Consider the following 26,896-nt stretch of genomic DNA (forward strand, 5'->3'; position numbering starts at 1 on the left):
TTCTTTGGTGTTTTTCTGGATACCTGTGTTGTTGTTAACCAAAACTCTCTTCTGGTCGAAATAGCTTGAAAACCTACTTATACAAGTCATTGAGCACCCCTGATCTCGTAGGAAGTGGAGATAGTTAAGTGGTGGAGAAATGGGGTTGTGTAGAAGCGGTTTACTATTACGTTCCCATTGTGAGGGGAAACTGGTCAGCCTTACACCCACTATTCTCTTACTGCTATTTAACCGTCAGCTCTTTCCTGACACTTTCTTGTAATGTGCATGTTGCACGCCGCACGTTGTAAACCGCCAGACCAATAACCTGATGAGTATCCCCCAGTTTTGCGACATGTTTGATATCTCGAGTGTTTCATGGAAAAATGTACAACAAGTTACTAAGTGGGTCTAATGTACAAGACCTAGTTATTCTAATCAATTGCACGCAAGCTAGGCGGCATAATGGCATAGTGGCACAATGGTATGGTGGCGCATGCATAGTGGTACAATGGCGTAGTGGCGCCTGCATAGTGACACAATAGTATATTGGCGCATGTGGTTAAGTGGCGAGGCGGCATTTTCCAATGGCGTAGCGGCGCCTGCTATATCTTGGCATATTGGTGTTATATCCAAATGTGGCTCAATGGTATTAAATCTAGTTGCCACATTGAACTTAATGCCCTGGGTGGCATTATTTGGCATCGTTAGCGTAGCGGCCCTATCCAAATTAGGGTTTGGCATGCCAAAAACCTAATTAGAACCTGAGGCATGTGGTCGCGACACTGTGACATTTTTTTTGTGCGGATAGTGCCATGGTCGCGTCAAAGGATCTATGGAAGGTCCATAATGTGGGAACGACCATAGGCGCAAGGATAGCCATGGGTGGCCATAGCATGGCACCATTTTTAGGGTTTTCTGGGTCCAACGTGGTTTGTGGCATGTTGTAAGGCCGAAGCGGCATAATATAGGCCACGACTAGGAATTGGGGTTTCGACCAATGCCACTAGAACAAGAGTCGTATTCTGATCAGAATACCCTAATTGGAATTTATTATGGAATTGGCCATGAACGAAAAATGGGTTAGCACGCGTTGTTATGGCACCTTGGCATGTTGCTGCCACGAAATGGCATGGCCTGCCAATTGGCACGCTGGAGCAATTTGGTAGGTTGGCTCTCCAATCGTCATGGAGCCTGCGATAATCACTAGGTGCGGTTCGGAGCAGCGGCGTTGGCACGTTTCTTGCGGTGACATGGTGATGCCTATTTGGGCGCGTTAGGAGCGGCTAAGCTTAATAAATCAAGTGGCCAAATCGTGCGGCCTTGATTTTTTGGAGACTGGCTTGGGCCGTCTAGATTAGGTTCCTAATGGAAATAGGTGCATCGACCAACCAACTTCCAACTTTATTAAAAGTGTGTGCGGCGGGTTTTGAGCAATCTGATTGGTCGATGACAAAAAGAGGGGTCCGTCAAGCAAAATGGGGCCGACCTCATTACAAATGCGTTTGGCGCGTTTAGAGCGACCTTATTGGTCAATGGAAAGAGGGCCGTCAAGCAATGTGGGTCCGTCCTCATTCTAAATGTGTGTGACGCATTTAAAGAGACCCGATTGGTTGATGGGAAAGAGGGACGACAAGAAACATTGGGCCGGCCTCATTCCAAAGAATGTGGCGCATTCAGAGTGACCTGATTGGTCGATGGGAAAGAGGTCCGTCAAGGGAGACATGGAGCATAGCCAACGGCCACAAACGGCGGCTATTGGAGCGGATTTGGCCGGCTATGTGGCTTGGCCGCGCCTCCTTTGCCATTGTTCCTATTTGCCGCAGTTCTTTTTTTTCTTGTTTTCTATGACTTTGCTCCTACTAGCTCCATGGTGGATTAGTTTCCAGTTTATCTAGGTTTGGCCTCGACCAATAGAGTTCGAGATATTTGTACAAGGCGCAAAATACCTAATGTTTGTACATTAATTGGGCCAAAACTTGAATCTTGTGAATTATCAAAAAATTGAACAAATTAGACAAATTATATGTGTTGACACAAAATTATTTTATTCTCAGAGAACATATAGCATTTTCATGCAGACCTTAATTTTCATACTTCAGGAAATTCATGCTACTCAGCTGCGAGTGAACACTAATTGTCATGTCATACCAATACTAAGGGTTCAGCTGAGGAACATAGCATAGGAAAACATTCAACAAACCATTCACTAATGAGTAATGCAGGCGAGAGTTTACAGAATGTTTGGGATTGTTGTTATATGCACCATTCTGAATAAATATACTGAGTTGCTCAATACATGTGTGAGTAGAGAGGCACGGGAACTCATTACTTTAAAATGGCTCAGTCTCTTTGCAGACGACGCATTAAATACGGGGTTTTATAATTTTACCCTTGAACTAAAAACCACCATCAACAAACACATAAACCATAAATTTTGATAACGAGGAAACCGCAAATGCAGAAAAACCCCGGGACCTAGTCCAGATTTGAACACTATATTGTATTAAGCCGCTACAGACTCTAGCCTACTACAAGTTAACTTCGGAATGGAATGTAATTGAACCCTAACCAAGTCTCACATCGATTAAGGTATAGTCGTGTTCCTTATACCTCTTGAATCCCAGAATGACCCTGTGCGCTTGATTCCCTTAGCTGATCTCACCCACAACTAAAAGTTGCTACGACCCAAAGTCGAAGACTTATAAACAAATATGTCTCCCACAGATAAGTCTATTTTATTTGTTGTTTCCGTCTTTAGATAAAGATCAAGGTGTACAGGAAACTCAACTAAAAATCCGGTCTTATACTCCCAAAGAGCAGCCTAGAAATATTATTAGTCACCTCACAGTAACCTAACTGATTAGCAGAAGAAGTTATTGTGGAATCACAAGAGTGTGAGATGATGAACTTTTTTGATTACTTTTAATATCATACCCATCGGAGATAAATCTCAAGAAAATCTTAGATACGATTAAACTCAACATGATAGAAAAACTAAGATCAGAATACGCAACTACAGAGAAAATAATTGGATCTGGCTTCACGAATCCCAAGTGAAGTCTTCAAGTCGTTAACCTAATAATGGCTTTGAAAAACCTAGGTTAATGGAGAATCAACTCTAATTTGCAGCTAGGACACACGAGAGTGTCGAGATTAGATTTTCCAGATGCTAGAGTTCTGCCTTATATAATCATTCAAATCAGGGTTGCTTAAAATCAAAGCTAAGATAGATTAGTGACAAAGAAGTTGATATTCACTATTAGATGAACTCCTGAAGTAAGATTCAAGCTAAGTCTGCTTATAAAATAAGCAATCAATCTCCACCTTAGACGGTATTAGATTGATACACACAATTGAAATATACTTATATTTAGATATAAATGAACCGTACCTAAATGTGTATAACCGTTGGCTCAATAATAGTTAACCGAAGTTAGCCACATGAACACTTGTAGTTTATCCATGTTCATCTAACACTTCTAGATCAAATATGATGATCAATCAATCATGATACATAATCAAATGAATCTATATGTGTTTCAAGAGAGTTGTTCAAATATTTATCATCTCATAGAAATATATATGAACCATTTGAAACATATTCGGTTTGGTTTGTAATTGTACAAAGTACTTATACAAGAACCAATTCATGAACATAATGCCATGGCTTACAAAACAAGTTCGCATACCTTATTTCATTAAAGTTCCAGGGACTTTAGTTCGCAAACTGAGTTCGCAAACGAACCTGAGTTCATGAGTATGAATTATCATACTTATCGATTTTAGAACCTAACCACTGTGTTCGCAATTAGAATATGCGAACCATAGTTCCAGACTTAGCCTAGTCTTAGCCGTTCGCAAACATTGTTCGCAAACCACAGTTTTGGACCTTTGATAGTTAAACTCGTTTGCAAACAAGAGTTCCGAACCTGAACTAGCATTCACAGTTTACATACTAGGTATGGATACTGTGTTATATCCAGACATTGATAGTGGTTCTAAAAATGTCATTTAATCATTGAAATATATTTAGAAGACAACAATGGTAATCTTACACACACCACTAGCTTCAAGTAATTTTCAAGTGATTAATCGATCAATACGAAATTTCCCAAGTTAACATCAAATGATTGTCTCACACAAATCATGTAAGATGTTCAAGGTAATTTTCACATGATCATCTTGACTTAATATTTTCACATGATCATAAAGTTTAGATAAAGCTAAAAAGCTTCCAACACGTATTTTTAGAAATATATAAATGAGATAAACTCAGCTCCAAATTTCAGATGTGTATAATGTAAAAGTCTATATATACATACGACTTAGTCTCTTTAGAAGATATAATAGAATATACTTATGAGTGATAGATAAGTTTTAGTCTCTACATACCTTTTCTTGATGAAGTTCCTCCAAGCTCTTCAGTAGATCTTGTTCTTCAATTGGTGAACGTCGTGAAGTCTAATGCTCAACTACACACTTCTATCCTAATCCGAGACATATCTATAAGTAGACTAGAAATCAAGTATATAGTTTTGATCAACTAAACTTGACAAATAAGCTTGAGACAGCAAGGCTTGCGAGTTCGACCGAGCAGTGCTCTAACATTCTCCCCCTTTGTCAATTTTATTGACAAAACTATCAATACATGTGGGTTACAAAATAAATAAAATTTTTAGCTTTTGATATATCATGCTTTCTTACCTTGGCTCTTCAACTTCCTTGAATTCTTCGTTACTTTAAGTTCTCCATTGGTTCTGAATGTGTTCAACTCAACATCATTGTTGTTGAAGATCCGTAGCAATAACAACATGAAAACGAAAGTTCTCAATCATTGTTATTCAATGTCATAGTATTATTATATAGAATCAAAGTCCAATTGCATCACAACTTTGAAATAATACTACGGTGATATGTGTCACTCCCCCTTAGTTAATACTTCCATCTTATAATGGAATCTGAAAATACGAGGGAACCCAAATACACCATAATATTTTTCTTTCAACCTATAAGTCCTCTACCGAATGTGATCGTCTATGGGCAGAGTCGAGACAATAAGGAAATTTGTTTCACACTTCGTGTAATCATATATGGATACGAGCTCGAGACAATACAACAACAAGATAACTTGTGTGATTGACTACGGATACAAGATCGAGACAACACAACAACGAAGTATGTTACTTGATAATAGGTTCAGTAATAACCAAACTCTATAGGATCACTATCAAGTAATGCAGTGTTAACGAATATGTGTATTTAAAAAATTATAATGTGGAAATCAAATTAAAAGACACATCAAGATTTTGTTAACGAGGAAAACCGCAAATGAAGAAAAACCCCGGGACCTAGTCCAGTTTTGAATACTCTCAGAATTAAGCCGCTATACAAAATCGAAACTTACTTCGTATAGTTGAGACCAAGCAGACTGCCCCTAGATACTTAGTTCCCTCGGTATCCCTGCGTCTTCGACTTCTAGAGTCATACACGTGAATAACAAGTCATTTGGATCGTAATCCAAACAACAAAGGAAGAGTCTGTTTGGTAACCACTCTAATCAATCTTTTTTATAAGTTACAGATGAGTTGTTGAAAAAGTCTCTTCTGTCTAATCTAGTAAAATCCTTTGCCTGGTTAGATCAATCTATCCAATAACTACCAAAGTAGTCAAGTTTAGATCCACACTCAATCAAAATAAATCTCAAAGAGATATATTCAGCATGCCGATATCATGCAACTAATCAATCGAATAAATATGATTATAGTTGGATCCCAGCTGATCAAGGTTTATGCACACAAATTCACAAGAGACGAAAACCAATAAGAAATCTTCTTCGTCTTCAAATCTTCTTTAATCTTCAATAACCTGCACAACACCACTTGAATCTCTTGTGATCAATCACGCACATAAAAGAGTTTGTTAACAATGGATTATCACAAGATTTCTTTAGATCTATAAACAGTTCTAAAGATCTCGTCGATACTTCGATCTAGTTTGAGTGAATCTTATATCATAAGAGAAGATTCTCAATAATAAACAAACTAGGTGCAATCAAAGTTTAAACAACCGTTAGTCAATCAAATCAATCGAAAACTAATAACACTGCAATTTTCTAGTTTCCCACCAATGGTACTCGTAGAGCTTCTTGGTCCCACAGAAATCAATAAACGAGCGGTTGTAAGAGATTTCACCTAATTAGGATACTTTTCTCTCCGAATAGACGGCTCCACCAGAAACAACAACAAATGAAGTTTTCCCATCTCTTAGGATAGTTTGCTAGAAATGCAAACTTAGGTATTTATGCACCAAGGATGTTTGGACACCAAGGAATTTCCAAAACCGAAAATATTCTGAAGATATGCAATGATTGGAAAAATCGGTTTTCATAATTCCAATAAATGCTTGTCCAATATTTTTGAAATCTCTCAATATAAAATCTCCAACTAGTAAATGCACATTTCTAATTTTTCTTTTCTAGAGATACACATTAATTGTTGGTAATTAATGTATACAAAATCAAAAACCTTAAAATATTCATAATTTGTTTCGGCACAGGATCACCTTCAGTACTACGGAGTATCTTTGAACAATAAATGATAAGAGTTACTGCTCGCATTCAAAGTATGTTGATGTAGCGCCCCAAAGCTAGCAGCTGACTAATCCAAGAGATTAACTAAATAAAAAGGAACCACGAATCTAAAACAAATACTTAAGCATTCAATTAAGAAATCTGCTATAAAAACTTAACCCAAGACTAGCCCCGCTCAGAAACGTATATATACAAGAAATTCTCTCAAATGATACATATACAATAATCCTTTGGTTTACAAACAGAATATACGACATAATAAACATAACAGAAGTTAACCAACTGACGAAGCTTTCGCTGCGCCAACTCTGATCTGTGTCTGAAACTGAAAGTGGGAAATGGGTGAGCACGTCATCCCTAAAAGGGGTGCCCAGCAGGAATAACATTTAACTTTAAAGAAATCATGAGCAAGATTTGGAAAACAATTCATGTTTTCCCAAATATCAAAGTGACTAAGTCACTGGAAATGCACAAACATGTATATGGACAAACTCCTTATTCAAACAGTTTATATTAGTGATGCCGGGTTTTCCACACCTACATAACTATATATTTATGTCGGGTTGTTCCACACTTAATAAGAATAAAAGCTGAAAGTAAATAGATATAAATACGAAGGAACGTATCCTATATACCATAGGTGAAGATTCTTATTTCCCATACAATTCATAGTGACAAACATAACAAGTCCATTCCAATTCATGGAAAGATTCAAAGAATCAACAGAACAATCATAATACAAACTAAATAATGTATGAAATGCACAAACAGACAATACATGAGTTTGTGAAACATAAACTTTTGTAAAAGTGTTGATGGTGGTTTTTAGCTTAGGGTTAAAATCGTAAAACCTTACATCTGACATGACGTCACTAGGACCACTAGCGCATTTATTGAATCATTCAATACGCCTACGTAAGAATTACCAGGGTACCTTTTTTTTTTACATATATATGTGTCATGTTGCACGGTAGAACCCTTAGTATTGAACGACAGCACCTTCGTACACCAAACCCTAAATTCTTACACCACCGTGCCAATGGAAAACCATGCCAGCCACGTTTTCCCGCCAAGGCATGCCAACCATGCCAGCCGCACCACCGTGCCAATGGAAAACCATGCCAGCCACGTCTCCGCGCCAAGGCATGCCAACCATGCCAGACGCATGTGCCAATGGCATGCCGTGCCAGCCACATCTCCCCGCCAAGGCATGCCAACCATGCCAGCCGCACCACCATGCAAATGGAAAACCATTCCAGCCACGTCTCCGCGCCAAAGATTTCCAACCATGCCAGCCGCTCCACCGTGCCAATGGCAAGCCGTGCCAGCCACATCTCTGCGCCAAGGCATGTCTACCATGCCAGCTGCACCACCATGCCAATGGAAAACCATGCCAGCCACGTCTCCGCGCCAAGGCATGCCAACCATGCCAGCCGCATGTGCCAATGTCATGCCGTGCCAGCCACATCTCCCCGCCAAGGCATGCCAACCATGCCAGCCGCACCACCGTGCCAATGGAAAACCATGCTAGCTACGTCTCCGTGCCAAAGCATTCCAACCATGCCATCCGCGCCACCGTGCCAATGGAAAGCCGTGTCAGCCACATCTCCGCGCCAAGGCATGTCTACCATGCCAGCCGCACCACCGTGCCAATGGAAAACCATGCCAGCCACGTCTCCGCGCCAAAGCTTGCCAACCATGCCATACGCGCCACCGTGCCAATGGAAAACCATGCCAGCCACGTCTCCGCGCCAAGGCATGCCAACCATGCCAGCCGCACCACATGTGCCAATGGAATTCCGTGCCAGCCACACCTCCGCGCCAAGGCATTCCAACCATGCCATCTGCGCCACCGTGCCAATGGAAAACCATGCCAGCCACGATTCCATGCCAAAGCCATGCCAGCCCCGCTACATGCCACTGGCTGCCAAAACGAAGAGTTGCAACAGTCAACGACCACCCTTCCATCTGAGATGCATATCTTAGCCATCCAAAGTCGCCAGCCAACGCATGGTAACCTTTGTCCCAACGCCAAAACCCTAGTTTTGGCCACGCCTAAACCGCGCCAAGGCATCCGACCATGCCACATGTGCCAATAGCATGCCGTGCCAGCCACCTTGCCTCGCCTAAACCATACCATGCTGGCCTTCCCTTTACGACCGCCAAAATGAAGGCATGCGACAATCAACGACCAACCTTCTATCTTAGATGCAAATCTTAGCCGTCCAAGGTCGCCAGCCAACGTATGGTAACCTTTGGCCCAACGCCAAAACCCTAGTTTTGGACACGCCTAAACCGCGCCAAGGCATGCCGACCATGCCACATGTGCTAATGGCATGTCATGCCAGCCACCTTGTCGCGCCTAAGCCATACCATGTCGGCCTGCCCCTCACGGCTGCCAAAACGATGGCGTGCGATAATCGACGGTCACCCTTCCATCTTAGATGCAAATATTAACCGTCCAAGGTCACCAACCATCGCATGGTAACGTTTGTCCCAAAGCCAAAACCCTAGTTTTGGCCACGCCTAAACCGCACCAAGGCATGCCAACCATGCCACATGTGCCAATGGCATGCCGTGCCAGCCACCTTGCCGCACCTAAACCATACCATGCCGGCCTTCCCCTCACGGCTTCCAAAACGAAGGTGTGCGACAATCAACAACCACCCTTCCATCTTAGATGCAAATCTTAGCCGTCCAAGTTCACCAACCAACGCATGGTAACCTTTGGCCCAACGCCAAAACCCTAGTTTTGGCCATGCCTAAACCGCACCAAGGCATGCCGACCATGCCACATGTGCCAATGGCATGCCGTTCCAGCCACCTTTCCGCGCCTAAACCATACCATGCCGGCCTTCCCTTCACGGCTGCCAAAACAAAGGCGTGCGACAATCAACGACCACCCTTCTATCTTAGATTCAAATCTCAACCGTCCAAGGTCACCAACCAACACATGGTAACCTTTGTCCCAACGGCAAAACCCTAGTTTCGGCCACGCCTAAACTGCGCGAAGGCATGCCGACCATGCCGCATGTGCCAATGACATGCCGTGCCAGCCACCTTTCCGCGCATAAACCATACCATGCCGGCCTTCCCCTCACGGCTGCCAAAACAAAGTTGTGAGACAATCAAAGACCACCCTTTCATCTTAGATGCAAATATTAACCGTCCAAGGTCAACAGCCAACGCATGGTAACCTTTGTCCCAACGCAAATACTATAGTTTTTGCCACGCCTAAACCGCGCCAAGGCATGCCGACCATGCGACATGTGCCAATGGCGTGTCGTGCCAGCCACCTTGTCGCGCCTAAATCATACCATGCCGGCCTTCCCTTCACTGCTGCCAAAACGAATGCGTGCGACAATCAACGGCCACCCTTCCATCTTAGATGCAAATCTCAGCCGTCCAAGGTCACCAACCAACACATGGTAACCTTTGGCCCAACGCCGAAACCCTAGTTTTGGTCACGCCTAAACCGCGCCGAGGCATGACGGCCATGCCAGCCACCTTGCCACGCCATACCATGCCGACTTTCCATATGCGGTTACAAAAACAAAGGCTTTCAACGATCAACGACCATCCTTCCATCTAATATGCAAATCTTAGCCGTCCAAGGTCTCCAACCAACCACGGTAACCTTTGGCCAAAAACCCTAGTTTTGGTCACGCCCAAACCGCACCAAGGCATGCCGGCCATGCCACATGTGCCAATGGCATGCTAGCCACATTCCCGCGCCATACCATGCCGGCCTTCCCTATGCGGTTACCAAAACAAAGGCTGGCGACGATCAACGACCATCCTTCCATCTAAGATGCAAATCTTAGCCGTCCAAGGTCGCCAACCAACGCATGGTAACCTTTGGCCCAAAGCCAAAACCTTTGTTTCGGCCACGCCCAAACCGCGCCAAGGCATGCCAGCCATGCCACATGTGCCAATGGCATGCCAACCACCTTGCTGCACCATACCATGCCGGCGTTCCCTATGCGGCTACCAAAACAAAGGCTTGCGAAGATCAACGGCCACTTTTTCATCTAAGATGTAGATATTATCCGTCCAAGGTTACCAGATAATGCATGGCAACTTTTGGCCCGACGCCAAGTCCTAGTATGGTCGCGCCCAAACAAAGCCAAAACCCTAACTTTTGGCCGCGCCTAAACTAGGCCATATTAAAGCCGTACCGGCCATGTTTTCATGCCACTGGCTCCCAAACGAAGGGTTGCAATAATCAACGGCTACCCTTCCTCTCAAGATGCAAAATCTCGAATGTCGAAGGTCACCACCGAGCCGGAAAGTCTCCCAAGCTCAACTTGCCGAACAAAAACATGCTACATGTTTTCCATAAAAATACTCGAGACATCAACACATGTCACAAACTGGGGGATGCTCATTGGGTATTGGTTTGGCGGTTTACAGCGTGCGGGGTACACTACCCCCGTTATAAGACAGTGTCATAAGGATGAGGCGGTTAGTAAATACAGGGAGTAATGGTGAAACGCTTTCTTTTACGGAACATTAATTCCAGGCGTTACCGGTTACCACCTCCTCCCATTTACTCATCCGTTTTCCATTTCTTACGAGACCAGAGTACGTTTCACTTAGACTTGTATAAATAGGTCTTACCTATTTCCACCGAAAAACAATTTCAGGTCAGGAGGATACAACACTCATAAAATATTTGCTAGCTTTCCATCTGTTAGCTTCCCACTTTCTGATACAAGTCGTGAAACAGCTATTCTGGTCTCAAGACTCTCTTCGCTTCCCTCCCCAAAACCAACCCTTCTACTTCACCTTGTGACCGAAGCAAGTATGGAACGACCATTTCTTGGTTTAGGCCGGATTTGTACAGTTTGATCTCTCGAATCTAAAGTACTCCCTTGGAGTATGTTGTTTAGGGTTTAAACTCGTTTCTCACCCACACCTGAAATTACCAAAATCAGCAGAAATCGTTTTCACCCTCAAACAATTGGCGACCACAGTGGGATATTGATCTTTCGGTTATAATGTCAACTTTCAATCCTCGATCTCATATTTCGACCCAGACGTCAGGACGGTAGAATCAAAACGACCTGACCAGGGATCGACGACTCAGTTACCAGACGGCCCGGTTACCAGTCATGACACGACAAGGGATGACTGGGGACTTTTCACAGTCACGGCGGTGCTTCCCACAAAACTCGGCCTTACACCCGGGAGATTCCTTTTCATCAAGAGATCCGAAAAACCGAGTAAGTCTTGCTAGACAAAATACATGGTCTACTACTTCAAATCTTCACAGGGGAGATAAAAAACCGATAGCCATATTTTTCCAGTGTTTCATGCTTTCTACTATCGCACAACATTCACAATTCCATGACTTCCCCGGGGTACTCATGCCACTTATATTCAATAACCAAAAACATCAATATTCTAAAATAGTTCATTCCAAATAATAATCCAAAACCCTCAGGGGTAATACTTGTCTATCAACCTAAAAATCCAGAAAACCAAAACCATAAACCAAGCGCTTTGTTTGCCGTTCAAAAAAAAACAGTCACCTACCCGTACGTGCCTACTTTGCATAATAATGATTACCCGTCACTATTCATGAGGTAGCCGACGTTACTACGGTGATATTCGAAGAGGAATTGTTTATGACGAAGTGTTTCTACAAGTTTATGAAAGGCATACCCACGGCTAGGGTTTACACCAGTTCAGAATAACAATATTTCTACAGATTTTTCTAGAAAACAAGAAAACAAATTGAAAGAGAAACACTGGAGTACATAGCTGGAATATGCTTGCCCACTTTATTGCTACCGCGCTACCGCTAACACCAGGACGTGAGAACTGATACTAGATAAAAAGGAGAGCCAACCCCTTTCATACGCATAAAACTTTTGGAATTTGAATAAGAAAATGATTTCCTATTTGAGCTATGTATGGAAAGAGGCAACTAGGCCCGCAAGAACAAGTTCGCGCCACGCCAAGCCAACGGTCCGCGCCATGCCCAGCCGACAGTCCGCGCCATAGCAAATCCAAGCCAGCGTCCATGCCAAGCCAGCGCCCTTTCCAAGCCGATCCAACGCTAACAACTTGCATCTTTCCAACGCCAGCAACTTGCATCCTTCCAATGCTAACATCTTGCATCTTTACAGCAGCTTGCATCTTTCCAACGCCAGCATCTTGCATCCTTTCCAGCGCTAACAACTTGCATCTTTACAGCAGCTTGAATCTTCCCTGCGCCAGCAGCTTGCATCCTTCTAGAGTTGCTCTTGAACGCCCAGTAGAAGGGAATCAAAAATCTAATTTCAGTACACAAAAAGATCAGGAACGACTTCTCCAAAATCGAAGCAAAGAAAAATCAGTAACCCCCCTGAGTTCACAAAGACTCTTTTCCCTGTCAGGAGATGCATGATTTCTGGGGACTTCACCCGCAAAATCGTGCAATCTATGATGAAACATTTATGTGAGATTCTATATTTCCCCAAGGCGCAACGTCAAGGCATATTTGCAGCACTTAACCGCACTGCATCAGGGAAGCAGCTGTTTCCAACTAGAGAAGTCGTTCCCAAACCCCGACCTCTCCTGGAAAGCACGATTGATAGATGGAACTGGGGACTCCTAACCATTGTTCTCTTGAAGGGTTTCCAGTTTGACAGTATACTGATTAACGCAGCCGCTCTGCTTCAACATCCTCCAGCAGCGACTCCGCTTCAACGATCACTCCGACAGCCGCTCCGCTTCAATGCTCGCTCCGGCAGCCGCTCCGTTTCAGCGTGCTCTCCGTAAGCTTCTCCAGGATTCAAAGATGAAGCTTCAACGTTCGGCTTCTTAAGTTTCAACATCTTCTTCAAGAGCCGAAGGTGCTTCAACGACGCTTCTTCCTGTAAAGGGTCGTACCACCACGCTCCTCATGTCAAGGATCATGATCACAACCAACCAATCTTCGTAGTCATGGACAGTTTGCTCGCTTACGCATCCAGCCAATCCTTTTACTTTCATGGATGCCCGTACAACTCCAGCCAATCCTTTTACTTCTACGGATGCCCATACAATTCCACCCAACATACTTTTTTACCACGACAATGTAGTCTCTTCTGATTACATCTGCTACCAAGAATTTTTGCCGCTCATTTGTTGATACCATCCATAGCTTCACCACAACATCAATCACTACAAAGATGGAAACATGTAAACCATACTTGATGACTGATGATATACACGGAATCCCTTCACTGTCAAAGCTCAGAAGACACAATCAACCAAAAGTCTATAGCCGCAACAAGGTCATCTACTCTTCAAGGGTGCAGCACAAGAATATCATCACCTCTCTGTCTAGAAGACGCCTTCAACACTTTACGAGGCTGCAGAGGATCCCAAGCCTGCTCATAGGAAAACAACTTCAGAAACTGAAGAAAATGCGACTGGGGACTTCTCTTCGCAGTCCATCGACGACCATCAAATACTCATGAGATAACTCCAGAGACGCGTTTTCTTGAAGAAACATAGGGAGCCATGATAAACAACATAACTCTCTCATTCCTACATCTTCGCTATCCAGAATATTTCGTCCATGCGATATCCTGAACATCCCAGCGTCACATCCATGAGAGTACGATAAACTTGTATCAAATCACGTGGACGTGGATTCAAGGCGATGCAATGAAAATAGGATACACATGGGGACTACCAGCATGAGAGGCTTTCACTCCCTTCAACCAGGTTATTTCTGATTTCGACATCATCACTGTCGAAGTTTCACGAGCCGCAGGAATTTCTCAAAACGAAGTCGTACATGTACACTGAAGACTTCAAGAGCACGCCACAAAGATACATTTACATATTCAGCCATGCCATCGGATCAAACCGAAGTATAACTGGGGACTTCTTACCACATCTCATTCCATACGATAGTCCAAGATTCAAAAGATGGTTCGAAGGATGTCGCTTGGAACAAAGTCCTGGAAGACTTGATAGTATCACAACAACAACGGAACGTCTCCCTATTTCATCCAGGGGCGCCAGAAATTTTCGACCATACAAGCATTCACAACACATCATCATCACGATCATAGGGTCCAGGCACTGAACAACCTAAACCCGAGGATGGACCGACACCACAACCACAATCTCCAAGATTAACCCTGACATGATCATTTCCGAGCGTATATTCCATCCATCCGTCCAAACAATGCAATGGAGTTTGGTAAATTTTGGAATCCACTGGAGAGACACTGCAGACGAAAGCGCGGATACAAACGAGCAACAGAAAACAGAAGAAGGTCAATACCTCTTTTCATATGGACCGAGTTTCTAGAGTTTTGCACAGAATAAAGTTTCCTTCTTGCTCCATGAACGGGAACAGATGACTCGGCGCGACTTTGCTACCCCGGGCCCGCAACATCCCTCTTGAATTCTTTCTGAGTTTCACTGTATGGCCGTTTTCACCTCCTAAACGAGCTCAAAACCTAAATATTCCCGCTTCAGTAGATATGAAATTCTTTTCCGGTCAGAATGAGGGGCGGACCGTCAAATTCCGAGTTCGTACGAGAATTATACAACGATTTTAGTAAGGAGCGCTAATTAGGGTTTCGGCATCCCAAACCCTGATTTCGACAAAGTTGTCAGGCCCCATCACTACCATTTGATAACCGAAGTTCCAGCGTCATCACCATCGTTTGGTAGCCGAAGTTCTGAAACCAGTTTACACCATTCTGCGGACTGAAGACAGTTTCCACCATTCCGCTGACCGAAGCCAGTTTCCTCCCATTCCAAGCCGAACAACGCCTGCGGCTCCCATTCCAAGCCGACCAACTCCTGCGGCTCCCATTCCAAGCCGACCAATGCCTGCGGCTCCCATTCCAAGCCGACAATCTACATCTCACTACTTCACGGTCTAGCCAGCAATACCACAAGTAGAATCTATGCAAGGCCGCCAACACGAGAATCACAAACTCTCCTTACCTCTCGAAAAAGGTTAGCCAGGTCTTCTTGACCATCTTTTCATGACTTGTCATTTCGATTTTGTCCTCGCCTGTCACCATCTTATGCTTACCTCGCAACAATGCTCCTGTTCCGAGCTAAGTAGGGGACTTAATGTTGATGGTGGTTTTTAGGTTAGGATTAAAATCGTAAAACCTTACATCTGACATGACGTCACTAGGACCATTAGTGCATTTATTGAATCATTCAACACGCCTACGTAAGAATAACCAGGGTACCTTTTTTTTACATATTATATATATATGTGTCATGTTCCACGGTAGAACCCTTAGTATTGACCGGCATCACCTTTGCACACCAAACCCTAAATTCTTACACCACCGTGCCAATGGCAAACCATGTCATCCACGTCTCCACGCCAAGGCATGCCTACCATGCCAGCCGCATGTACCAATGGAATGCCGTGCCAGCCACGTCTCTGCGCCAAGGCAAGCCAACCATGCCATCCGCACCACCGTGCCAATGGAAAACCATGCCATCCACGTCTCCGCGCCAAAGCATGACATCCATGCCAGCCGCGCCACCGTTCCAATGGAAAGTCGTGCAGCCACATCTCCGCGCCAAGGCATGTCAGCTATGCCAGCCGTACCACCGTGCCAATGGCAAACCATGCCATCCGCGTCTCCGCGCCAAGGCATGCCAACCATGCCGCTCGCACCACCGTGCTAATGGCAAACCGTTCCATCCACGTCTCCGCGCCAAAGCATGCCAACCATACCAGTCGCGCCACCGTGCCAATGGCAAACCATGCCAGCCACGTCTCCGCGCTAAGGCATGCCAACCATGTAATCCACACCACATGTGTCAATGGCATGCCGTGCCAGCCACACCTCCGCGCCAAGGCATGCCAACCATGCCAGCCGCGCCACCGTGCCAATGGTAAACCATGCCAACCGCGATTCCATTCCAAATCCATGTCGGCCCCGCTACATGTCGCTGGCTGCCAAAACGAAGGGTTGCAACAATCAACGGCCACCCTTCCATCTGAGATGCAGATCTTAGCCGTCCAAGGTCGCCACCCAACGCATGGTATCCATTTCCCAACGCCAAAAGCCTAGTTTTGGCCACTCCTAAACCGCGCCAAGGCATGCCGACCATGCCACATGTGCCAATGGCATGCCGTGCCAGCCACCTTGCCGCGCCTAAACCATACCATGTCGTCCTTCCCTTTACGGCTGCCAAAACGAAGGCGTGCGACAATGAGCGACCACCCTTCCATCTTAGATGCAAATCTTAGCCGTCCAAGGTCGCCAACCAACGCATGGTAACCTTCGGCCCAATGCCAAAACCCTAGTTTTGGCCACGCCTAAACCGCGCCAAGGCATGCCGACCATGCCACATGTGCCAATGGCATGCCGTGCCATCCACCTTGCTGCGCCTAAACCATACCATGCCGGCCTTCCCCTCACGGCTGCCAAAACGAAGGCGTGCGACAATCAACGACCATCCTTCCATCTTAGATGCAAATCTTAACCGTCCAAGGTCACCAATTAACGCATGGTAAATTTTGTCCCAACGCCAATACCCTAGTTTTGGTCACGCCTAAACCGCGCCAAGGCATGCCGACCATGCCACATGTGCCAATGGCATGTCGTGCCAGCCACCTTGTCGCGCCTAAACCATACCATTCCGGCCTTCCCTTCACGGCTGCCAAAACGAAGGCGTGCGACAATCAACAACCACCCTTCCATCTTAGATGCAAATCTCATGCGTCCAAGGTCACCAACCAACACATGGTAACCTTTGTCCCAATGCCAAAACCCTAGTTTTGGTCACGCCCAAACCGCGCCAAGGCATGCCGGCCATGCCACATGTGCCAATGGCATGCCAGCCACCTTGCCGCACCATACCATGCCGGCCTTCCCTATGCGGCTACCAAAAAAAAGGCTTGCGACGATCAACGGCCATCCTTCCATCTAAGACGCAATTCTTAGCCGTCCAAGGTCCCCAACCAACGCATGGTAACCTTTGGCCCAAAACCCTAGTTTTGGTCACGCCCAAACCGCTCCAAGGCATGCCGGCCATGCCACATGTGCCAATGGCATGCCAGCCAACTTGCCGCGCTATACCATGTCGGCCTTCCCTATGCGGTTACCAAAACAAAGGATGGCGACGATCAACGGCCATCCTTCCATCTAAGATGCAAATATTAGCCGTCCAAGGTCGCCTACGAACGCATGGTAACCTTTGGCCCAACGCCAAAACCTTTGTTTTAGCCACGCCCAAACCGCGCCAAGGCATGCCAGCCATGCCACATGTGCCAATGGCATGCCAACCACCTTGTCGCGCCATACCATGTCGTCCTTCCCTATGCGGCTACCAAAACAAAGGCTTGCGAAGATCAACGACCACTTTTCCATCTAAGATGCAGATCTTAGCCGTCCAAGGTTACCAGCTAACGCATGACAACCTTTGGCCCGACTCCAAGCCCTAGTTTGGCCTCGCCCAAAGAAAGCCAAAACCTTAACTTTTGGTCGCGCCTAAACTAGGCCATATTAAAGACGTACCGGCCATGCAAACGAAGGGTTGCAATAATCAACGACTACCCTTCCTCTCGAGATGCAAAATATTGACCGTCGAAGGTCACCACCGAGCCGGAAAGTCTCCCAAGCTCAACTTGCCGAACAACAACATGCTACATGTTTTCCACGAAAACACTCGAGACATCAACACATGTCACAAACTGGGGGATGCTCATTGGGTATTGGTTTGGCGGTTTACAGCGTGCGACGTACACTATGCCTGTTATAAGAAAGTGTCATAAGGATGAGGCGGTTAGTAAATGCAGGGAGTAATGGTGAAACACTTTCTTTTATGGAACATCAATTCCAGGCATTACCGGTTACCACCTCCTCCCATTTATTCATCCGTTTTTCATTTCTTAAGAGACCAGAGTACGTTTCACTTCGACTTGTATAAATAGGTCTTACCTATTTCTACCGAACAACAAGTTCAGGTCAGGAGGATACAACACTCAGAAAATATTTGCTAGCTTTCCATATGTTAGCTTCCCACTTTCTGATACAAGTCGTGAAACAAGTACTCTTCCAGAATCAACTATTCTGGTCTCAATACTCTCTTCGCTTCCCTCCCAAAACCAACCCTTCTCCTTCACTTTGTGACCGAAGCTAGTCTGGAACGACCATTTCTTAGTTTAGGACGGATTTGTACAGATTGATCTCTCGAATCTAAAGTACTCCCTTGTAGTACATTTTTTAGGGTTTAAACTCGTTTCTCACCCACACACCCGAAATTACCAAAATCAGCAGAAATCGTTTTCACCCTCAAATAAAAAGAAGAAACAATGGTTTCAAAAGAGTTAAAAGTATTCCCACATCTTTTGATGACAAGCCACGCCTATCTCGAGATCCACGATCCACTGTTTCATCCTTTGAATCGATCATTGTTACATAGACTAACTGTTAATCACAAAAAAACTCTAAGAATTTAGCCAAAAGTTTCACACAAGGCTCATAACATAATCTCATACAATTCTCTAGTTATAAGCTAAGTGAACTATCTAATGGTTCTAAGCCATTTATGGTTCTACACCTTTCATTATGTATCTTTATCATAACTAAGGGTTTACTAGTCCAATTATATTGATTCTACGAATATATACAACTTTATAGAGTAAGCCAAATACTAATTCGGATCATAAAGGGTCCAACATATCTAATTAAGAAAGACTATTCCTAAGCCCAAGTCCACTAAAACACATTAACTAAGATTCATTCCATATGAGTCAACTAACAGTCAAACTAATGGTCACAAGTCAACTAACGGTCAAACGTCTAAAGTCAGACTAGTGGTCACGGGTCAACTAACAGTCGACAGTGAAGTACATGGTCAAAGTCCAAGTCAAAAGGTCAAGTCTAAATCGGTCAATTGTCTTAACTCAGTCAATTAAACTGATTCAGAACAGGGTCAACAGTTTAACTTAGTCACATTAACTGAGTCAAACAATAACATAATTGAATAAGACTGAGTAAGCTCAGGCAAACATGTCAGGGTTCTTCTTACAAAGCTGCAACTCTAACTCTACAACTAGTCTAACTGTAACCTTCAACTAAAACATATAATTCAATCAAATTGTAGATACGAACCCATTACAACAATAACATATAAAATTAAGTTAAACTTCATAATCACTACCAACCTGAATTCAGGCTTGCATCCTTACATCTCAGTTCCATCACCCTTCGACAACATTACAAGGATCAACACTCAACTTTATACACACAAAACTCTAATTCCAAATCAATTTCAAACAATTCATTACATCAATTACAAACTCTGCTTACCTGTCATTGTAGTTGCAAGCCTTCCCTTAGAGATTTAACTTAACACAATCGCTAAACTTTTATTCCATCAACACTGCCAATCCAACTCAATATCACCTGCAACTTCACAGCCCTAAGTACAATCCAGTGGCAACAACACTCAACATATCATCAAGACTAAATCTGCAACATCTCAGTTCCATGAAACAACACCATCAGTTATCACTTAACGTGCTATACAAGAAATACCTCCATCCATTTCATCTACACAGTTCATACATATACCCATCACGACCAAACTCATTAGATACAAATCATTTACAACATATCCAGTTTATACTCAGCCCTGTAATTTCCATAACTCAACCACAACAACTCAGCTAATTCTTAATTGAGATAACATACACACTTCCTGGAACATCTCATTCATGATTACTGCACATCATACCTCAATCTAACTTCTTTGATGCAACCTAATAACATTCATACAAAGAACTTCAACCAACCCCTACATATCTCAGTATCCAATTTCCGTGAACCCATCACAACATGTACTACATCTACATATCATGTTCATGCTCTTCATACATCACTCTACATTAACTATTTCATGTACTCAAACAACAACACAATCACAATGATTATAACATCTAAAATTTAGTAAGGAAGATTTACCTCAGTTGAGGTTCCTTAACAACATAGTTGACTCTAATTCCTTGCCCCGTCCATTTTACAACCAATTCAAAACAATCTAACTTCTACCTCAATCCGATCTGTTAGCAACAACATCTACATCAACAACCCGATCCTTAATTATTCTCGAATCTGCTTTATTCTTCATTTCCCAATCTCAATCTCATTATCAACCTCAAATTGAACTTCAAATTTCACAACCTCAAACCCTAAATACCGCTTCATGTTGTTCTACAACCTTATCCCTTAAATCCCATCTAACCCATATTTAATCCTTCATTTACACTCTCAATCTCATATTCTAACTCTTCTTCTGAATTTTCTCAAACCCTAATTTCTTATTCACAATTAATCTTCTTATCTGAAACTTAATCATCAAATTAGCACAACAATCTTCTTATTCTATTCAGGAACTCGAAACCCATCTTCAACTACCTCAAATCAAACCTTCATCAACTCACAGAAACCCTAACTCTACTCCTCCCTGATTCGTCTCAAAACCTAAGCAATACTAAATATTCTTCTTCTTAATCCCATCGACAACACATCCTTCACCATAAGAATAAATTCATCAATCAAAGTCTCTCTAAAAACTCTAAATTTCATCACTCGAACTCTCACAGAGGAAGAATAAAGAAGAAAAGAAGAAGGGGGAAGAAAACGAAGAAAGAGAAAGAAGAAGAAAGAATGACTTTCTCAATGCATGGATTTGAGATAATACCAAAGAGATAAGATAAAAAAACACACTCAGCTGGATAAGGGAATCCCAAGTCGGCTAAGCTGCAAAAAGACTATTTTGTCATTCTCACAATTTCGATGATATCTTATTCGTCTGATACTCGATTGACACGTTCGAGTAGTCCATTCTGCGTAACTTTTCGAGATCTATCCAGCGGTACAAGTCTCGTATCTAGATCGTTGTTAGATTAATTTCTATTAATTAACGTTTGTGTTAAACTAATCGAGTTATTAGCGGCTAAGACGTCTCTTGACTAGTCTAATAGCGTTCACGAGCTTGAGGGTCTTTACATTTTCCCCACCTTATATCATTTTCGTCCTCGAAAATCAATCCATCCTTCTAGTCTTCAAAACTCCCCACCTTATAGAATAATCCTATCTCTTGTCTAAGCGCAGACAAGACAATAACAAAACACAAACCTATATGGCTTTCTACAACTAACATCTAAAATTTATAGCTCTAGGTTCAACTACTCTGATTAAAGTTCTATCAAACATGGAAGTCTAAGTTTGTTACACTAGTCTCTATTTTATAAAAATATCTGTCTCTAACTTCAAGGAAGAATCCTACGAATCTTTTTAAGTAAGGTTGAAATATTGGTTTTCTAAAATAATTATACCAAACTTCTATGATCGGTCATCTCTGAATGCAGTTGCCATGTCAAGACTGGCCAAGCCCAACAATTCCTTCCTACGAACAGAGAAAATACCACCTTCACTATTCCCCAGTGCTGGATTAACTAATTATTAATTTATTAAAATTAATTAGTCTCTAAAATTTTATCGTAATTGGTATAAGTATTATAATTTATTTCTTAAAATATATAAATAGTTCACAACATTTTAAACAATTTAGTTATCTAAATTATTACATATTATCTTCAATGTATCTATGGGCTTATTTCATTATGTGACTGGATATAAGTAAATAACCACTAACAATTTGTCATAATCGTTTGGTATTAATATTTTATTATCATTATAACATTTATTCCTTGTTTCTTAGGTTGATAAAAGTTAATCGTAATTAAATTTCATATAATTGCTAAATAATCCTTAAGTTGTACTATTAATAAAAATTACATTTTGTTGTTACTATCCTATAATTATTATAATAATATTTTTATTATTAACATCGATGGTCAAACTCTTATTCTACCTAGTTTTCCAATTATTATCGAGTCCCAAAGGTATTACTAACATTTATATGATAATAAATTATTGACCCTACATATAAGTCAAGGTGCTTAAAAAGTGTATATGTGACTTTCAAGATTTATCAATAATACTAATCTTAGTATTCTTGGTATTGAATTGTGTGCCTGTTCATACTATTTAGATCAAATATCAGCTAAATCTATTGGTGTACCCTACAATTTTTACTTCATTACAAACAAACAAATCAATCAAATAATTCTTTTAATTATAGATAGTTTTTAGTGATTAAGATTTATCTCTCAGACCCAACCCAATTCTAAACTAATCTAGTTCACTATCTGGCAGTGGCTATTCCTATTATTTCCCATATAAGATCTAATAGTGAGCTCTGATACCAACACTGTAGCGCCCCAAAGCTAGCAGCTGACTAATCCAAGAGATTAACTAAATAAAGAGGCATAACGAATCTAAAACAAATACTTAAGCACTCAATTAAGAAATTTTCTATAAAACTTTAACTCAAAACTAGCCCCGCTCAGAAACGTATATATACAAGAACTTCTCTCAAATGATACATATACAATAATCCTTTTGTTTACAAACAGAATATACGACATAATAAACATAACAGAAGTTAACCAACTGACGAAGCTTTCGCTGCGCAACTCTGATCTGTCTGTGAAACTAAAAGTGGGAAATGGGTGAGCACATCATCCCTAAAAGGGGTGCCCAGTAGGAATAACATTTAACTTTAAAGAAATCATGATCAAGATTTGGAAAACAATTCATGTTTTCCCAAACATCAAAGTGACTAAGTCACTGGAAATGCACAAACATGTATATGGACAAACTCCTTCTTCAAACTGTTTATATTAGTGATGCCGGGTTTTTCCACACCTACATAGCTATATTGATGTCGGGTTGTTCCACAACTAATATGCATAAAAGCTGAAAGTAAATAGATATAAATACGAATGAGCATATCCTATATACCACAGGTGGAAATTCTTATTTCCCATACAATTCATAGTGACAAACATAACAAGTCCTTTCCAATTCATGGAAAGATTAAAAGAATCAACAGAACAATCATAATACAAACTAAACAATGTATGAAATGCACAAACAGACAATGCATGAGTTTGTGAAATATAAACTTTTGTAAAAGAAACAACAATGGTTTTAAAAGAGTTAAAAGTATTCCCACCTCTTTTGATGACAAGCCACGCCTATCTCGAGATCCACGATCCACTGGTTCATCCTTTGAATCGATCGTTGTTACATAGACTAACTGTTAATCACACAAGCACTCTAAGAATTTAGCCAAAAGGCTCACACAAGGCTCATAACATAATCTCATACAATTCTCTAGTTATAAGCTAAGTGAACTATTTAATGGTTCTACACCTTTCATTATCTATCTTTATCATAACTAAGGGTTTACTAATCCAATTAGATTGATTCTACGAATATATACAACTTTGTAGAATAAGCCAAATACTAATTCGGATCATAAAAGGTCCAACATATCTAATTAAGAAAGACTATTCCTAAGCCCAAGTCCCCTAAAACCTATTAACTAAGGTCCAGTCCATATGAGTCAACTAACAGTCAAACTAATGGTCAAACGTCTAAGGTCAGACTAGTGGTCAGTACAACTAACAGTCGACAGTCAAGTACATGGTCAAGTATGGTCAAAGTCCAAGTGAAAAGGTCAAGTCTAAATCGGTCAATTGTCTTAACTCAGTCAACTAGACTGATTCATAACAGGGTCAACAGTTTAACTCAGTCAGATTAACTGAGTCAAACAATAACATAATTGAATCAGACTGAGTAAGCTCAGTCAAACATGTCAGGGTTCTTCTTACAAAGCTGCAACTCTAACTCTACAACTAGTCTAACTGTAACCTTCAACTAAAACATATAATTCAATCAAATTGTAGATACGAACCCATTACAACAATAACATATAAAATTAAGTTAAACTTCATAATCACTACCAACCTGAATTCAGGCTTGCATCCTTACATCTCAGTTCCATTACCCTTCGACAACATTACAAGGATCAACACTCAACTTTATACACACAAAACTCTAATTCCAAATCAATTTCAAACAATTCATTACATCAATTACAAACTCTGCTTACCTGTCATTGTAGTTGCAAGCCTTCCCTTAGAGATTTAACTTAACACAATCGCTAAACTCTTATTCCGGAAACACTGCCAATCCAACTCAATATCACCTGCAACTTCACAGTCCTAAGTACAATCCAGTGGCAACAACACTCAACATATCATCAAGACTAAACCTGCAACATCTCAGTTCCATGAAACAACACCATCAGTTATCACTTAACGTGCTATACAAGAAATACCTCCATCCATTTCATCTACACAGTTCATACATATACCCATCACCACCAAACTCATTAGATACAAATCATATACAACTTATCCAGTTTATACTCAACCCTGTAATTTCCATAACTCAACCACAACAATTCATCTAATTCTTAACTCAGATAACATACACACTCCCTGGAACATCTCATTCTTGATTATTGCACAACATACCTCAATCTAACTTCTTTGATGCAACCTAACAACATTCATACAAAGAACTTCAACCAACCCATGCATATCTCAGTATCCAGTTTCTTTGAAACAAGCACAACATGTACTACATCTACATCTCCAGTTCATGCTCATCATACATCACTTTACATTAACTACTTCATGTAGTCAAACAACAACACAATCAGAATGATTATAACATCTAAAATTTAGTAAGGAAAATTTACCTCAGTGCAGGTTCCTTAACAACATAGTTGACTCTAATTCCTTGACTCGTCCACTTTACAACCGATTCAAAACAATCTAACTTCTACTCAATCCGATCTGTTAGCAACAACATCTACATCAACAACCCGATGCTTAATTATTCTCGAATCTACTCTATTCTTCATTTCCCAATCTCAATCTCATTATCAACCTCAAATTGAACTTCTAATTTCATAACCTCAAACCCTAAATGCGCATTCTTGCTGTTCTACAACCTTATCCCTTAAATGCCATCCAACCCATCTTTAATCCTTCATTTACACTCTCAATCTCATCTTCTATTTATTCTTATGAATTTCTCTCAAACCCTAATTTCTTATTCACAATTAATCTTCTTATCTGAAACTTAATCATCAAATTAGCACAACAATATTCTTATTCTATTCAATATCTCGAAACCCATCTTCAACTACCTCAAATCAAACCTTCATCAACTCACAGAAACCCTAACTCTACTTCTCCCTGATTCGTCTCAAAACCCAAGCAATATTAAATCTTCTTCTTCTTAATCCCATAGACAACACCTCCTTCTCCATCATAATAAATTCATCCATTAAAGTCTCTCTAAAAACTCTCAATTTCATCACTCGAAATCTCACAGAAGAAGAATAAAGAAGAAAAGAAGAAGGGGGAAGAAAACAAAGAAATAGAAAAAAGAAGAAAGAATGACTTTCTCAACGCATGGATTTGAGATAAGACCAAAGAGATAATCTAAACCACAACTCATCTGGATAAGGGAATCCCAAGTCGGCTAAGATGGAAAAATACTATTTTGCCCTTCTCACAATTTCGATGATATCTTATTCGTCTGATAATCGATTGACACCTTCGAGTAGTCCATTCTGCGTAACTTTTCGAGATCTATCCAGCGGTACAAGTCTCGTATATAGATCGTTGTTAGATTAATTTCTATTAATTAACGTTTGTGTTAAACTAATCGAGTTATTAGCGGCTAAGACGTTTCTTGACTAGTCTAATAGCGTTGACGAGCTTGAGGGTCTTTACATTCTCCCCACCTTATATCATTTTCGTTCTCGAAAATTAATCCATCCTTCTGGTCTTCAAAAATCCCCACCTTATAGAATAATCCTATCTCTTGTCTAAGCGCAGACAACACAATAACAAAACACAAACCTATATGGCTTTCTACAACTAACATCTAAAATTTATAGCTCTAGGTTCAACTACTTTGATTAAAGTTATATAAAACAGGGAAGTCTAAGTTTGTTACACTAATCTCTATTTTATAAAAATATTTGTCTCTAACTTCAAGGAAGAATCCTACGAATCTTTTTTAGTAAGGTTGAAACTATTGGTTCTCTAAAATAATTATACGAAACTTCTATGATCGGTCATCTCTGAATGCAGTTGCCCTGTCAAGGTTGGCCAAGCCCAACAATGCCTTCCTACGAACAGAGAAAACACAACCTTCACTATTCCCCAGTGCTGGATTAACTAATTATTAATTTATTAAAATTAATTAGTCTCTATAATTTTATCGTAATTGGTGTAAGTATTATAATTTATTTCGTAAAATATATAAATAGTTCACAATATTTTAAACAATTTAGTTATCTGAATTATTACATATTATCTTCAATGTATCTATTGATTTATTTCATTATGTG

General features: G+C 41.5%; 1 long non-coding RNA gene across 2 annotated transcripts; it reads right to left on the bottom strand.

Annotated features, from left to right (window-relative positions):
- Positions 1-6,654: 6,654 nt before the first annotated feature.
- On the bottom strand, positions 6,655-25,935 carry LOC113330382. 2 transcript variants are annotated; one of them, XR_003350223.1, is made up of 4 exons: positions 24,575-25,935; positions 24,430-24,470; positions 23,633-23,716; positions 6,655-6,896 (listed from the first exon to the last, which is right to left on the bottom strand). It is a non-coding gene; the product is annotated as an uncharacterized LOC113330382 (long non-coding RNA). The 2 variants fall into 2 exon arrangements; XR_003350224.1 differs by lacking the exon at positions 24,430-24,470.
- Positions 25,936-26,896: the final 961 nt, after the last annotated feature.

Source organism: Papaver somniferum, unplaced genomic scaffold (assembly GCF_003573695.1).
Source record: "Papaver somniferum cultivar HN1 unplaced genomic scaffold, ASM357369v1 unplaced-scaffold_118, whole genome shotgun sequence".
NCBI lineage: Eukaryota > Viridiplantae > Streptophyta > Magnoliopsida > Ranunculales > Papaveraceae > Papaver > Papaver somniferum.